The 17,777-nt window shown below is 42.5% G+C and overlaps 1 protein-coding gene across 5 annotated transcripts in view; it reads right to left on the minus strand.

Moving 5' to 3' along the window:
• The window catches only part of SLC38A1 (solute carrier family 38 member 1), an 86,662-nt gene extending 69,332 nt beyond the window's left edge, over positions 1 to 17,330 (minus strand). Inside the window, exons 1-2 of one of the 5 annotated variants that reach the window (XM_073020653.1) lie at positions 16,972 to 17,312; positions 2,616 to 2,743 (exon numbers count right to left, since the gene is read on the minus strand). The gene's annotated coding sequence lies outside the window, so the exon portion shown is untranslated. Of the gene's footprint in view, positions 1 to 2,615; positions 2,744 to 16,629 lie in introns of all 5 variants that reach the window. The other 4 variants (XM_037997233.2, XM_008002963.3, XM_008002965.3 and 1 more) reach the window with 4 other exon arrangements.
• Between the last annotated feature and the right edge of the window lie 447 nt (positions 17,331 to 17,777).

A 17,777-nucleotide genomic window follows, 5' to 3' on the forward strand; every position in this document is an offset into this window, starting at 1 on the left:
AAAGTTAGAAAATACAATTTTTGAAATGGAATAATACAAGCAAAAAGAAAAAAGTTCACCTGTTATCTCAGCAAGCAGAGACGATCACTGTATATATATTGTTGTATGGTCTTCCATGGTTTTTCTATGCACATAGAAATGTTATTTGCATGTGCATTGCAGCATTATTCACAATAGCCAAGATATGGAAACAATCTAAGTGCCCATGGATGTGAATGGATAAGAAACACAGGCACATATAAAATAGAATGTTATTCAACCTCAAAAAAGAAGGGGATCCTCTCATTTGCCACAACATGGATGAATCTGTAGGACATAATGGTATGTAAAATAAGCCAGAAACAGAAAGAAAAATACTGCAGGATCTCGTGTATACATGGTATCCTTTTTTGGAAAAAAAAAAAAAAAAAAAAAAGTAATACATAGACACAGAGAATAAAACAGGTGTTACAAAGAGTTTGGGGAGGAAATGTGGAAATGTAGGTCAAAGGATATAAATCTGCAGATATGTAAGATGAATAAGTCTAGGGAGCAAATGAACAACACGAGGACTGTAGTTAATACAGTTTGAGTATTCCTTATCAAAAATGCTTGAGACCAGAGGTGTTACAAGAAAGGGGTCCTGATCTGGACCCCATAAAAGGGTTCTTGGATCTCACGCAAGAAAGAATTCAGGGCAAGCCCACAGTGCAAAGCAAAAGCAAGATTTATTTATTTATTTATTTATTTTTTGAGACAGAGTCTCGCTTTGTCCCCCTGGCTGGAGTGCAGTGGCGCGATCTCGGCTCACTGCAAGCTCCGTCTCCTGGGATCATGACATTCTCCTGCCTCAGCCTCCTGAGTAGCTGGGACTAGAGATGCCCGCCACCGTGCCTGGCTAATTTTTTGTATTTTTAGTAGAGACGGGGTTTCACCGTGGTCTCAATCTCCTGACCTTGTGATCCGCCGGCCTCGGCCTCCCAAAGTGCTGGGATTACAGGCGTGAGCCACCGCGCCCAGCCGGCAGCAAAAGCAAGATTATTAAGAAAGTAAAGAAATAAAAGAATGGCTACTCCATAGACAGAGCAGCTCCAAGGGCTGCTGGTTGCCCACTTTTATGGTTATTTCTTGATGATATGCTAAACAAAGAGTGAATTGTTCATGCCTCCCCTTTTTAGACCATACAGGGCAACTTCCAGATGTTGCCACGGCATTTGTAAACTGTCATGGCACTGGTGGGAATGGAGCAGTGAGGATGACCAGAGGTCACTCTCATCACCATCTCGGTTTTGGTGGGTTTTAGCCAGCTTCTTTACTGCAACCTGTTTTATCATTAAGGTCTTTACGACCTGTACTTTGTGCTAACGTCCTATCTCATTCTGTGACTTAGAATGCTTTAACCATCTGGAAATGCAGCTCAGTGGCTCTCAGCCTCATTTTACTCAGCTCCTATTTAAGATGGAGTTGCTCTGGTTCACACGCCTCTGACATTTCCCCCCTTCCTTTTATAACAGAACCCTTAATCCTAAGGGTTGCAAAGGGATGAAGATCCATCTCTAGTAACTTCTTCGGGCTGAATAGGAGTGATGGTATTCCTGCCTAACTATGAAATATCTTGTGTTCAGGGTAGAGAGGAGCTCAGTCAGAAAGCATCAGTATGGTGAGGGACATTCATGACTCTTAAGTTCTGACAAAAAGTGATATTTGGAAGATTAATAAGTGTTCAATTTAAGAAAACGTTGAGTAAGCTTATCCTTATTCCTATACAGAGTGCAATAGCAGTGTATTCCACAAGAGTAAAGCAAAATAAGTAAAATTATCTCAAGTAAACTAAATTATAAGGCTTTCCAAATTATAAGGGCAACTGATGGAACCAAGCTGATATGACATTGCTAGATGATTCCATTATGTCCAGAATTAGAATATTGATCTAGATTTTTACATTACTCATCCGTCTTGTTTCTTCTGAGCAACAGCTAGAGATCACTGGTTGGTTCACAGGAATAAGCAGGGTTAGCCTAAATTGCAGTAACTAACTTAAAAGCAACTGATGAGACTAGAATTTAATAACAAGTGTAGCATAGCTCTTGAAACACAGTTTCTCTCTCCAGTTTCCCATTTTTTACTAAAGACAAGTCATAGTAACACTGATTTGCTTTATTATACTTGGCCTGATTTTTTGTATAAAGTGCAGCAAGAATAATTATTTTTCACATAAGCCTTTTGTAATTTGACTTTGATGGAACTCCGCTCCATAGAAGGAATCTCAGATAAGACTTTTTTAGACCCAAGCCTTGCAATGAGTTTGAACCCTGAAACATCTATGAGTTGGGTAAATTTCTCTCCTTTTGAGGTCCCAAGATAACTTGGGACTCCTGGACCTATTAGAAAGTGACATTCTTACAACAGGTTAGAAACCCTGTACAGGGACTGTGTAGGCAAATATAAGGCCAGTTCCCCAAAGGGATTTTATTGGCTTTACAAGTCAAGTTTGATTCCTCAAAGGAAAGCATGCTATTCCAGTCAAAGCCTTGGTAAAATAACCAGTTTCTCCAATCACGTTCTGTTACAATAGAAAACAGATTCTCACTGCACTTATGCAAATAACTATATTGCTAAAAGTTAAGAATACTCACAGATAGTTTCCAGATTCTGGAGAAATCAGGTAGAGAGAAACAAACATGCTCCAAATTTTGTTCAGAGGAGTATACTCTACATAATTGCTACAAGCTGTAAATAGCTCAAAAGAAAAGTTTCCTTGACTCTGAAAAACAAAACAAAGGGTCAGCAACATTTTAAGCAAAGTTAAAAGATTACTTTAGTCTTCTATTGTTTTGGTTAATTTAGTTAATTCCTGTTCTGCTTGATATTCATGAACATTTCACCTCTCTATGAGAGTTCTGAAAATGTTTTCTTCTATTCTAATGTCACAATTTCCAAAGTTATCAGAAGCTTGCATTTTAGGACATCTGTCAAAGTCCTATTGTTGATTATAAAACCACCTTTTAAAGAGGATTAAAACAAGAAAACGATTGTCCGTGGATGAAAAAATCTTTTAGAACAGCCACTATTAAAGCCACGATTGACTAGGAAATTTGGGTTACCTCTGTGCACGCAATAATTTTATGTAACAATTATAATTATTAATAACATACACTAAGTTGTATCAGAATTGTAGGAGTTTCCCATTATTTTGGAACACATACCAGTAACATATTTATATGAATATAGCCCAAAGAAAACCAAACACCATTTTATATTTGATAATGCTTCCTACATAACTCTTATACCAAAAAAGCCAAATGTCTCTGTTGCATTAGTGCATCATTGATGTCAAACCTAATTCTTAATGAAACTTTATAGATAAAGTATTTAATCTTGATCAGTTTGACCATAAGGTAAGATTTTCATAAACCTTTTATAAGCCTTTACAAATTTTTGTTAAAGAGCAGAGCATGAGAAGGTTTTTCCTCTAAGAAAAACCTGTTGTGCTTTTATTCCAATGTTTCACTTATGGAAAAACTGAATAATAATACCCCTTTAGTTTTAGCCAATGTCCACATACAGAATCTTTTTTTACAAGATTCGTTTTTTACACACTTTCCATAACTTGCTTAAACCTTCGGCTTTATTCTATCTAACTTAAAACAATTCTTTAATCCTTTAATTTGGGCAAGAAAAATCCACATTCCCATACGTTCTTATAATCTTTCACCAAAAACACATTTCACTTTTCTTACACACTTTGCATGTAGAACTGTTTTTTCAGTAGTCTTAATTATATGTTACAATGCTAACTCTTTTACTTTTGATGAAAACTTTGGTAAGTTTGGGATTTTAATTATGTACTAGGTGTGCAGCCTAGAACAACACACAGAAATGCAGATAAGGGCTGACTTTTTCCAGCATAGCTACGGTGTGTGGCTACCACCACATGTCCCTTGCCTTATCTGGAATCTAATGCTCCAAAGTAGCCAAAGTAGGTAAATTGAACAATTTTCAAAAGTCAAAGGGCCAGGTGTGGTGGCTCAAGTCTGTAATCCCAGCACTTTGGGAGGCCAAGGCGGGTGGATCACAAGGTCAGGAGATCGAGACCATCCTGGCCAACATGGTGAAACTCCGTCTCTACTAAAATTACAAAAACTTAGCCATGTGTGGTGGCGGGCGACTGTAGTCCCAGCTACTCGGGAGGTTGAGGCAGGAGAATGGCGTGAACCTGGGAGGCAGAACTTGCAGTGAGCCGAGATTGCACCACTGCACTCCAGTCTGGGCAACAGAGTGAGGCTCCGTCTCAAAAAAATAGTCAAAGCGGCAGTTTACAACCTTAAAGCATTTAGCAAACTTAATATCTGACCTGCATAATTTAGACCAAATGTCTTCATTTTACCAATAATCTTTAAAACTGTTTTTATTTCCCAAAGATTACTTAAGTCACATGAACTAAAAGGCATTACACTTTTTACTTATGTGACAAAATATTTGATTTAAACTCATTATTATTAAACCAATTAATTAAAGTTCTTTTATATTACACACACACAATACATATAAATACATAGACAAATAGAAGATAAAGGATGATCCCTTAAGCTGGGAATTCAATCCCGAACCCGGGCTGCCATTGTAATGGCAGAGAACAAGAGAAAGTACTGCCACGTGGTTGCTAGGTCAAGCTCCCAAGGACTGACCAGAAGGAAACCTCACCCAGTTTGCACACACACACATACACAAAATACATACACAGAGAGAGAGAGAGAGAGAGAGACCAGAAGTCTGGCTGGTAAGAAATTCTTACCCTTTTGCCAGCATGCCAGGCTTCTGGGTTCCCTCTCCCTGAGACCTGGCTGGCTGCATTACTGCCCTGGGGGCCAAGCTGCAACACAAAGGAAAATCATCTTTTTCCATCTGGCCAGAACAAAATATGTGTGACAAAACATAGACACTAGCCACTCTGCTTAACACCCAATATCAAACTGGCAAGGCTCAAACTTGCCCCCATCATTGTTAACCCAACTTCCAACCAAGAGTTTCAACATGTGGTCTTGGGTAAGTAGGTCACCCTGAGTAATAGAAAAGATAAGAAAAGGAAAGGAGAGAGAGAAAAACGTTGCCTGTGGCAGGGTGGAGAAGGCGAAATGCCCAGGGAGGCCAGAGAAAGACCCACACATTGCAGCACCACTGAAAAGTTCAGATGGTCACTTGTCAGTCAAGAAATGATCTTTTCCAGCAGTCCCATCAGCTCTCAAGTTTCCCCTTTTAGGGAGGAAAAAGCACTCCATGTCCCAAGATTCTGTACATGCCTAATCCTGTCACCCACAGCCATCAGCAGAGACTGCCAGGCAGATTAATCCAAAGGGAATAGCAGTTAACAGGCCATAGTACCAAGTCCATTCTTAGCCGAGAAGGACTTCACAAGAAGGACTTTACTGAGAGGGACTTATAACACCCTAAATCTTGGAAGGACTTCTAACCCTCCAAATTTGGGCCTCTAACCCATTATGGTCAAGTGTCCTTGCTTTTTTATCAAGAGGACCCTTTAACCATCTCTGTCTTAGGAGAAACTCTCCTAAGACAACTCTCGTAAGTTGGGCCTCTAACCCAATCCCATTCTTTACCCAGGTAGCCCATTACTTACCCAGAGTAGGCTGATCAGTCTATTGCCTTTGGGTTGGGAGGCTTCTTCAGTATTGTACCTTCAGGGTTTGGCGGAAAAATGTTACCAGACCCCACACTTACTCAAAGTTAGCTTTTGGGTTGGGTGGTTCCCTCACTAGTTGCTTCTGCGGTGGCCAGAAAGATATTACAGGACCGCACTACTTACCCAAAGCTAGCCTTTGGATCAGGGGTTTCCTCACAATATTCGCTTCCACGGTCCCCAGAAAGATGTTACAAGACCCCAACACTTACTGGGGGTATCTGCACTATAACCCCTTCGTCGTTGCCAGAAAGATGTTACAGGAAAAGGGTCCCAATCCAGACCCCAAAAGAGGAGGTTCTTAGATCTCGCATAAGAAAGAATTCAGGATGAGTCCATAGAGTAAAGTGAAAGTAAGTTTATTAAGAAAGTAAAAGAATAAAAGAATAGCTACTCCATAGACAGAGCAGCTCCAAGGGCTGCTGGTTGCTGATTATGGTTATTTCTTGATGATTTGCTAAACAAGGGATGAGTTATTCATGCTTCCCATTTTTAGACCATATAGGGTTCCTGACATTGCCATGGCATTTGTAAGCTGTCATGGTGCTGGTGGGAGTGTAGCAGTGAGGAGGAACAGAGGTCATTCTCATCATCGTCTTGGTTTTGGTGGGTTTTAGCCATCTTCTTTACTGCAACCTGTTTTATCAGCAAGGTCTTTATGACCTGTATTTTGTGCTGACCTCCTATCTCATTCTGTGACTTAGAATGCCTTAACCATCTGGGAATGCAGCCCAGTACATCTCAGCCTCATTTTACCCAGCTCCTATTTAAGATGGAGTTGCTCTGGTTCACATGCCTCTGACAGAAGTAGTTCAGATTTTGGATTTTTTGGATTTTGGAATATTTGCATACATATTATAAGATACACTGGGATGAGACCCAAGTCCAAACTTGAAATTCATTTGTTTCGTATACACCTTACAAATATACTTTAAAGGCATTTTACATAATATTTTTAATAATTTTGTGCATAAGACAAAGTTTTCACTGCATTTTGACGGTGACCTATCACAGGAGGTTAGATGTAAAATGTCCTACTTGGGCATCATGTCAGTGCTCAAAGAGTTTTAGGTTTTGGAACATTGCGGGTTTTGGACTTTTTAGAATGTGTTTACCTATTTATTTATGTATGTATTTATTGAGATGAAATCCTGCTCTGTCACCCAGGCTGGAGTGCAGTGATGAGATCTCCGCTCACTGCAACCTCTGCCTCCCAGGTTCAAGAGAATCTCCTGCTTCAGCCTCCCAAGTACCTGGAATTACAGGCACATGCCATCATGCCCAGCTAATTTTTGTATTTTCAGTGGAGATGGGATTTCACCATATTGGCCAGGCTGGTCTTGAACTTCTAACTTCAGATGATCCACCTAACTCAGCCTCCCAAAGTGCTGGGATTATAGGCATGAGCCACCGTGCCCAGCCAGGGTTTTGGATGTTTGGATTAGGAATGTTATATCTGTATATATCTGTAATACTGGATTGTATATTTGGGATTTTTGCTAAAAGAGTAGATTTTAGGTGCACTTGCCACAAAAAAGAAGTGACCATGTGAGATGATGGATATATTAATTTTCTTGACTCTAGTAACCATTTTACCATGCATATGTATACCAAAACATCATGTTGCACACCTTAAATACACATAATTTTTAAAGTGGAGAAAGAAAGGGTTAAGCCTAAGGTCAACAATGGTCCTATAATTCCGGGTCAGCTAGTCCCATAACTGACTGTGTCTGTTTACCCACTTGGGGTTCTTGGATTCTCAGGGTTCATAGATGATAGTGATAAGGATCTAAGAACTAATATGCACCTATATTTCAAAAGGCCCCAAACAGGCTAAACAGGTTAACTAAATGGTCAGGTATCCATACTGTTAGCAAGATTGCATTAACTTGATGTGATAATCCTAAATTTTGATTGGCAATTTTATATACCTTTCAGTAATAAAAATAGGAAATGAATTAATATATTAAAGTCAACACTCAAAACTCATTAAACAGTATACTTAATATCTGGACCCTGCATTGCATATAATTTATACTTTAGTTAAAATAAAAACTTAAAGCTGATCATCAAAATCTTTGAAAATCTGGGCCTCTTGAAAGGTGGGGAATAATAAAAGTGGCCTTTGGTAGTGAAAAACCTGGGAAGCTAGTAAATGGTCTCAGAAAAATAAGTCGTTTTAGTCTCTTTTTGCCCAAGACTATTGGTTTAACCTGTGCTTAAGGTCCCGGCTCCTCCACTAGGATCTTGTTTCTCTAATTCCTCTCTGCCTTCCCTGACTTCTTGACATCCATCATTCTCAGAGCTCTTTATCTGGAATATAACTCTGTCTAGAACCTTGAACTATCACTACACCCCTTTCTTTACTGCTAGCAGTCTCTAAACTACTTACTACTGCCACCACTCCTCTGAAATCATGCCTGATTAGTAAATTCTGGCTCCACCACTTAGGAGCTGTGTAACCCCAGGCAAGAAGGTTAACTTCTCTTTGCCTCAGTTTCCTCATCTGTAAAATGGACTTAAAGAAATACCCATCTGATACAGTCATAAAGATTCCATGACTTGGTACATGTGCGGCACTTAGAACAGTGTCTGGCTCGGGTCCTTTAAGTTACTGTAACCATTGTTCCTGTTTTCTGACTTCTCCCAAATAACTCCACAATGCATCCTCCCAAGAGCTGCTTCTTGGTCTCCTCTGCCAGATCCCTCCTCCTCTCAACTTTCTGTGTAGAAGTAGCTCTTTGGGCCTCCAGTCTTCTTGCTCCACGCATTCCAAATTCTTTCCATTTTAGGGCTTCAGGGCTGTAGTGTCAAGTTTCATTCTACAAAAGCATCTTTCAGATCTTTCTTCCCAGTCTTTTTCACTTTATAAAACTAGAATTCCTTTGCATTATGAAATAGGATCTCCCTCATAAATACAACTTGATCATGATCATGCCACTTAACATGTCACATGTGTCTTCATCTGTAAAATGAGAGGGCAGGAGGAAGAGGTGATCTCTCAGGTTCTTTCCTTCTCAGAAACATTTCCATAAATTCTTTTCAGACTCCCGCTGCCTTCTGGACCATTAGGATGGTTGTCATTACCTCAGACTCCACATGCCTAAAGCAGAACGCATTACCTGACCTCACATGCCAGCATTCTATTTCTGTTAAAGATATAATGCGCATTCTCCTTGTCACTCAGACTTGAAACTTGGGTATGGCTTTCATACAGCCTCATATCTAATCAGTTGCCAAGTCCTGCCAACATTCCTTCACAAAGTCCCTTTCCTTTCCCTTATTCCTTACAGTTTCACAGCTTGAACTTTGCCACAGTCACTCTCCGCCATGCTACCTCCTGCTTCTTGCCCTCTCCCACCTATAGAGGCAGATTCTTCCTGAAAACACGGTCTTGCACATTCCTCTTTCTGCCTTGCCAATCATAACTGTTCCCTCTACAGGATGAGGTCTAATCTCTAGAATCTCAGACAGCTTTCTCTTTAACTTATGCTCCCACTACATTCCTTCTGACTTTCCATTCGTGCAATGGGTCTACTCTTACACAGTTTTCTGCTTTGTTCACACCATCCCCCTGGTCCTGGACACACTCTCTCTACCTTCCCGTGAAGCCTATGCTAACTTAAGTATGACTTTCCTTCAAAGCCCAGCTTACTTGCTTTTTTAAAAAATTCAAGCCGACTCTTCTGTGATGCCTTTCTCCAACGACCAACCCGGGCATTGCCAAATACCTCCTGGGGGCAGGGAGAGGGACATAATTGCCCCAGTTGAGAACCTGCTTGACTGTTTACCTGTGATGAATTCTTACAGCAGTTTTGTGTACTCACTGGCTTATAGCAAGGGCTCTCATATTTTAGTAATCTTTTTATTTCAATTCCTTGGGGACAAGGACCATACACCTCAAAGGTCTAGTACATGGTGACAGTAAACATGTGTTAACATAAAAATGAGGACTAAATTTAAAAAGAAAGCTATGATCCCCTGCCTGCAGACAATATATTCGGTGAACATCACAAATGCCATCTCCCCATGGAAAACAGAACAAAAATGGGAACATGAAGCAATGTGGATAACCCTAACTCATAGTTTTCATTAAGTTTACCATATAATTTCCTATACATTTGATCTGGGCATGTGGGACTTATGTAAAAATACATTTAATATTGTAAGGTACCATATAAATGGAAGGTATTTATCATTACTGTCCCGGCCACTATGCCTGGAATGTTTAAGAATTCTTGGCATGATTTCTAAAAGTCCAGAGAATGAGTTATATTAAAGAAATGGTTCTCAACTGGGGACAATTATGTCCCTCTCCCTGCCCCCGGGAGGTATTTGGCAATGCCTGGAGACATTTTGGGTTGCAATAAGTGAGGGGGTGCTGCAGACATCTAGTTGAGAAAGACCAGGGATGCTGCTAAACCTCATACAGTGCACTAGACAGCCATACACAACAAAGAGTTGTCTGGCCCCAAATGTCAGTAGTGTGAAGGACAAGAAGCCCTGTGTTAAAGGAAGCTCACAGGGGGTGAGTATGGACCCTCACTTTGTGGGGCATGGAGATGAACCACTAACTTCCTTGGACAAATTGCCCACTGCATCCTATCTTAACAGGATCCCAACACCTGCTCTTAATCGCTCCATAATTCCTCTTGTCTTCAAGTTCCCATATGACCTTTTAAATGCCCATTATCAACGTGACCAGCTTATGATGTTGGTAACTAACTTATCTATATTTCAGAAATTTTGAAACTATTCCAATTTATTTAAGACAGAAAATATCAATAAACTCTAAAGTTAATGAGGTCTACCTGTAACTGGATATAGGAGGACAGACTGTATATTCCATTTTAAAAAAACACCAAAAGAACTGAATCTTAATTAATTAGAACAGTGAGTATATATGAGTAGTGTGAATACCAACAAAAATAAAAATATTTCTCATCAATTGAAAATTAATGGATTTAAATAATTACTAAAAACTCATGCAGCTGAAAACAGCCTGGAATATTTCAGCCCTTGAGAAAAATCCCTTTCTTTGCACATATATGTTTTTTGTTCTAAAGATATTTCTGATCAAGGATAGCTATTGTACTAAAAAAGATGGATACAGTTATGTGTGTTTGTTTTTAAGCCCTAGCTAAGTTATGACTCCTAACAAAATACTCAAGGAAAAACAGAAATAATGAGAACTTTAAAGTTTCTCAAAGTGGTGCATATAAAGAGAATCATTTATAAAAAGAAACTTTAAAAATAGACTTTTATTTGAAAAGAGAAAATGTAATAAAAGACACTATATAATTCAATACCAGATGACAGTTATAGTTTCAGAAAAATTCCTTTCTCCTCTCTGGGTCTCTGTCTCCTCACCTTAAAATAAGAAGATTGGATTAATGGCTGCTCTCTCAAAGACCTCTCCCAGTTCTCTGAATTAATGATTCTATACACTATTTCTTAATGGATCACTTTCAAAGATAAGAAGGTGGACTTGTAGACAAATCTCTTGAATAGTTGCCTTGGTAGGCCAGTAGGCCTCAGGTCTAACAGGACACTGGAACAAACTGGGGAGCTTTAAAAAAAAAAAGTGATAAGGGGACACTACACACACAACAGTCTCTGACTTAGTTGGTATAGGACAGGATCCAAGCATGGTTATTTTAAATGCTGTACAGGGGAGAGCATTCTTATGTGCAGCCAGTGTTAAGATCCCCAGATTTAGAATAAAAGTTAAAACAAAAGCAGCTAGTGCTCAGGTAGGCAAGATAAATGGGCAAAGCAGACTGGACATAAGGAACTGGAGAACACGTGTCCCATCTATTTCCCTCCAACCAGTGGGAGGAATGAGCCTAGTCTTTTTTTTTTTTTTCCCCCCAATAAATGCCAGAAATGAAAATTTTAAGTGAAATTCTGATATTTAAGAGTTGGCAACTAATTTCAACTAATTTTAAAAGAAAGTGTAAGTCACATAAAATATGCTCACAAGCTTAATTTGACTCTCTAGCCACCAGTTTGCAACCTAAACAAAACTGGTTCAATAAATCAAGCACAATGTTTTCTCTGTGCTCTGCCCTGTCTGTCTCCTGCCCAGAGCCTCTTTCTTCTATACCTTAGTCTATAGCCTATCCCTTTCTTTTTCCTTTCCATTGTCTTTTTCTTTTCCAACTTCATCACTCCTAAGAGATGGAAACTGAGACCCACACATTAAATCTTCATGTGGCTCTGGCTGTGTCATTGGACAGGCTTCTATGCCTGGGAAAATTCAGGTTATAAACTGTAACCTGAGGCCACATGTGGCTCCATGATGTCAACAAATGGTTGGTTTAGTAAAATCAGGGGGAAAATCAGTCAAGCTCATAATTTCACACTACTAAGACTAAGACTTTGTCAAGCAACATATGGAGGTCCTCATTTAATTTCTGATTTTGTTTTGTTTTCCTTGCTTTAAATCTAAACCAATGCATATCAAAATCACCCCTGATATTTTTTAAGCTCCCATATTTGGGCTCCACCCCAGGCCAATTAAATCTGAATCTCTGGAGATGAAGTCTTGGTATTGATAGCTTTTAAAACACTCTAAATGAGTCTAATGTGAAGTCTGCTCTGAGACTCACTAATCTAAAACCATCACCTGACCCTGAAGATCAGCAGTGTGCTTAATGCCAGACGACTATCATCTTGAATTGTTCAAGGACTTTCTCAGCTCTGCTCTCATTGTATCTTCACAACTCTGAGGTAGGCAGCTCTGATACTATTATTAGCATTGGATAGATGAGAAAATGAGGCATAAAAACGTGAAATGAGTTGCTCAAGGGTACCCAGCTAGTTATTGGCAAAGACACATTGTAACCTCACTTGAAACAGAGTTACTGACTAATACTAGAGGAATTCAGTGATTGGGAAGGTAACAAGGTTAGGGGAACTCCTCTGCTGTTAGTAAGGTTATCACTAGAAAACAAATGTGATCAATATTCAGAAATAAGTACAACAATATTTTTAAATTTAAAATTTTACTTTAAATTTAGGGTCAGTGTCTTTTTGTAGGTTATTGAAGCTAATCTTTTAATTTTACTTAAAATTTTTTTATTTCAATAGCTTTTGGGGTATCGGTGATTTTTGGTGGTTATACAAATGAATTGAAAGCGATGAAATCTGAGACTTTAGTGCACTTGCCATCTGAGTAGTATACATTGTGCCCAATATGTAGCTTTTTATCTTGCATCCTCCCTTCCAACCTCTGGATTCTGAGTCTCCACAGTCCATTATATTACTCTGTGTGCATACAAGATGTCTTTTTCTAAGTCTGTCACAGGTTTTCAAAGTACTTCTGCACACGTTCTTCTCCCATCTCCTCACCACTTTTCATAGATGTATATTCTCCCAGACACTAAAAAGATCCAGGTAGTTTCCATTAAGATATTATTTTCAGAAAAGTATTTTAAAAAGATTACATAGTCATAGAATTTCAGAGGTAAAGTGAACTTTACTGATCAACTTTCTCTCCCTCCTCTGATAGATGAGAGTCTGGTTTAATTCAATACATATGGAATGCTAACACTATACCAAATATTTCACATTCATCATCTTAATTAAATTCTTACCATAACTCAAATAAAGTACCACCAACACTACCACCACCATCATCATTCCCATTAAGCAAATGAAAAAACTGAGGCTTAGAGATGCCATACACCTTGCCCAAGGTTCCTGGGTGAGTAAATTGAGGCCTGATATTTACATTTGACTCAGAGCTTAAACCCCTATTCACCACCTTCTATCATCTGGAGTAACAATAGTGCAAAACGTGAAAGATAAACAAATCTTTATGAAAATGCCAATGAGACGATCAGTGAACACTTCTCCCAAGAGGTGGAAAAGTGGCATCAGGGATAGGCCATCACAAGCAGGATTTCAGTAGGCATTCTGGACTGGAATCCAATCCACACAGATATTGAAGCAGAAAAGTAATAGGCAGGGAAAAGGGTAAACTGTGAGAAAGAAAATGTCAAGAGAAAAATTGGAAAGAGATGAGGAGGCAGGTTGCAAAGGGTCCTAAGTGCATGACTAAGGAATTTAGACTGTATTTGTGTGCAATGGAAACCCACGGAAGTTTTTAAAAGCAAGGTTCTTTAACAAAATGTGAACTCAATTTTAGAAATATAAATCTTATGAAAGAATGGAGATTTAATTAGGGGAGCATAATTTGGTATGGAGGAGACAACAGGAAAGCTCTTGCACCTCAGTAACTGGCTGTTTCACTCTTAACTATGTGTTGTGCTTGCATTTTTCTCCACCGCCCACTCCCACTTCCCCGAGATTGTTCAAGGCACCTCTATATCTGTTTCATATGTCTCCAAGTCTAGGTCAGGTGACAGGGACCTGAACTTGGGCAGTGGAAATGGAGACAAGAGGACAAGTATGAGGGGTATTTTCAAGGGCCTGGTCACTGCTCAAAGTGGGGAGGGCAGTAAGAGAAGGAGAAGCAGAGAAGAGAAAGACTCTAATTTTCAAACTTAGGAGAAGGGGAACAGATGAGATATAGAAAGGAAGGGATGGTCAATAACATCACAAAGAGATGAACAAGATGGCTTGACCAAGGTCTCAATCCAACAAGTATTTATTAAGCAGGTACTATGTGCTGGACATTAGAGGAACAATGAGTAAAATCGGTTTTTGTCCACAAGCGTCACCCAAAGTAAAGAAAAGAGTAGCAACCGTAAGATGTCAGGACTCCTAAACATGGTGCTCCTTTCATTAAATGGCCTTAATTCATGGAGCATCATTAAAAAAATACATAAACAACATACGTATAGGTTTAAAGATCCAAAACACCTTTAAAATCTATTCATCTCTCTGTTCAATTATATTACAGTCAAAGAAGAGTGCAGTAAGTACTTGCTGTTCCTTCTTCCTGTTCCTTCTGCTGGCCTTCTTCCCTCAATTATAGAAATAGCTGGTCCCTTTTCATCATTCGGGTCTGAGGACAAATGTTATACCCTCACACTGGCCCTCCCGGTGAGTCACTCTATTTCAAGCATCCTCCCCCATCACATGATCCTGTTTTACTTCTTCATTGCACTAAGAATACCCGAAATGTATATGCCTACATTTATATAGTCTGTTTCCCCCTGAGAACAGAAGCTTCATAGAAGGTGAAACAAATCGTTAGTTGCTACCAGTCGCACAGTAAACCCTCTGTAGAAAATGTTTATTGCCACATTTTTTAAAAAAGCGAATAAATCTCAAGATTAAGACCTCAAACCAAACTAGGCCAGTTTCCAATTGCTTGCGGCGACATACTGAGAACTCGAGTGACTCTCAAGTGAAAAGCCATTTTGAGGCTGGGGTCGAACCAAAATCCAGGGGGTCCACACCAGGTCAGTACCCCGGAATTGGCTGTTTCGCAAGATTTCGGGAGGACAAAACTAGCATGAGGTATCTGACAACGAGGCCAGCCATGCACCGAGCTCAGGTTTTATTTCCGTTGTCCTTCTGACGTCAGAAAAAGCACGAGTTGCTGCACAGTTTCTTTTATCAAGGTGACAAATTACAACCTCGCTGGGCCCTGCATTCTGCAAACCATAAATTTATTTTCCTCCTCCCCCTTGTATTGAAAAATGTAAAAACCCACTGCAGAGAGGTCAAAACCCCTTCCAAACGCAAATGAATACTGTTTTCTAGCAGAGTCGTCTTTTTTCACTTTTACTACACACATCACCGTGGATTCGTCTGAGAAAGTAGACGAATCCTGGCGGCAGTTAGTTTCTAACAGAGAACGAGGGTTTGTATAAGCCTCGGGTCCGCGCCGCAGAGCAAGACAAAGGGCTCTGAATTGTAGCACCACCTTCCCCAGTCCAAGGCAGCCTGTGAAAGGCACTGGGAGCGGCGTGACGCGGTTACCGCGAAATTCCTTTTGCTGCCATATGCACTTGTGCCTTCACTGACTACAGTTCAGCAAAAACCTCGGGCGGGCGATTTGGCAGGGAATCGGCGCCCAGGCAGCCGGGTAACCTACCGGATCCCAACGGTGCTGAGGAGCCCCATGTTCCGGGAGGTGGGTAATTTAGGGGGCAAAGGGCTCGCACAAGGGCGAAGGTGCGCTCTCCTCCCGGCACCGACCCACGCATTTAAAGGCCTCTGTGGCAATGTTTAGGGACGCGAGCTTGCTGTCGGGGGTTGGGAAGGAGGTAGGACTGGAGCCCAAGACCGCGCAAGAGGTGGCCTTTTGTTCGCTGGCTCCAGCACATCCCAGCTCTCGAAAAAACACTATCCCTGTCCCCCGCCACCCTCTGCATTTTAGAAAAACCTCCTCAGGGCAGGAAAGGACAGTGAGTCACTTGCAAACATCCTTTAGTAATTTCTCCTCGCGCCCTCCTACTTCCCCGCGTTACAGTGGGGCAGAGCACCAGGAAGGACGGCAAACGTGCCCCGGTTTACTGGTGGTCCGCCGCGGCTACCCAGCCGGCCACACGCAGCACCCCAGGACATCACACGATCTCCCCTGGGCCTTGGGGACACAGGAAAATTTCCCCAAAGGTCGGGGATTCAAACACTCCTAGAACAGGGTCGCGCCCTCGGGTCAGATGCGCGCTCCCTCCAGACCTGCGTGGTTCCCGGCCCTCGTAAAAATGGAACCAGATCTGGTACCACACTCCGCCACAGCCACAGGAAAACACACCAAAGCCACAGGAAAACAAACCAAAAAGTAAGCCACAGCCCACGCAAAGGTGAACTCGGGGGCCCTGGCGCTTCCTCGCTCTGCCGCATGCGTTCGGGAAGCACAGGAGACCTGGACTTTTCCTCTCCTAAAAGCAACATCCGAAAGCATCCGGCACAGCCTAGCTCTCTCTGCTTTCACGCCAGCAGAGATGATTTCTACGTTACCGCCTCCTCCCACATCTAAACATCCCCTCGCCGCTTGCCCAGCCCTCCCAGGGAACGGATAATCACCTTACCTCCGCAGATAAAGGGAAAGGTGGCGAAAGGCGACGTGGATGTGTCCGCCCTTCCGGGGTTTTTACCCTCGGCAGTTTGATGTCCTTTGTGTCAAGGTCTGGCTGCGGAGGCCAGGAAAAGGTGGCTCCCGTCAGTCAGGGCTGGACAGGGAGCTTGGCGTGGCCTGGCGGATTTCCGAGGAAGGTGAAGGGCGGAGGCTCCTGGCGACCTTCAGGCGGAGTGGCGTGGCTGCCCCAGTCCGCGCTCGCCTGTCTCTCCTCCTCCTTTCCGGGCCGATTGCATCAGAATCTCCCCTCACCACCAACCCCCACTCACACTCTGCTCGCCGGCCTCGCACTTACATCGACATGCACCCGCGCTGAGGGTCACGAATCGGAGTCATTCTCCTACTGGGAGGCGCGTGGCCCTTCCGCAACCATGGCTTGTGATGGTTTAAGGGGGACAGGCCATTCCTCCCTGTCCCGCGCGCCGTCTCCTCCCCTCCTGTGCGCCCGCTCTTTAACCAAAGCTGCGTGTCACTGAGCCGTGCCGGTCACATGGTGTCACTGCTGGCGGCCGCGCCTTGCTGCCTCCCTCTTGCAGCTCTCTGACGATGCAGCGACCGCGGCTGGCGGAGATTGAGCAACTGGGAAAGGGTGAGGGAGGGGTTGCGGGGCGCGCGTGTGCCCGCCGCACTGAAGGTGGCACCGGGAGCGGAGGCTGCGCACCGCCCTGGCACCTGCCCCTCTCCCTCCCGGGGCCCGGCGGCGTGTTCGGAACCCAGCTGCGGCGGCAGCTGGAGAATGAGAGCCCTTAGAGATGGGGGTGGGGTGGCTAAAGGGGCACCGGAGGAGGACAGGAGGGCTGTGCGTTCCGCTGGGGCCTGCATTTTGGGTACGCCAGAGCCCCGCCGGGGCCGAAGGAGCGAGGGAGTTGCATTGTGGGAAGGGCGCAGCATGAGGATGGCCGCGGGAGTGGCCGGTCCAAGCCCAGCCCGGAGAGCCGCGGGGAGCGCCTGGGACTACGAGCAGCGTTGGAGCGGAGGGTTGGCCCTGGGTACAGCCCGCAGGTGGCCCGGGTTGGCGGGAAGGGGAACGAAGCGACAGGGGGAGCGGAGAGCTCGGGCACCTTTAGAAACCCTTTGTCCCTATCCTGAAGCGGGAGGCAC

The sequence above is a fragment of the Chlorocebus sabaeus genome, chromosome 11, assembly GCF_047675955.1.
Source record: "Chlorocebus sabaeus isolate Y175 chromosome 11, mChlSab1.0.hap1, whole genome shotgun sequence".
Lineage (NCBI taxonomy): Eukaryota > Metazoa > Chordata > Mammalia > Primates > Cercopithecidae > Chlorocebus > Chlorocebus sabaeus.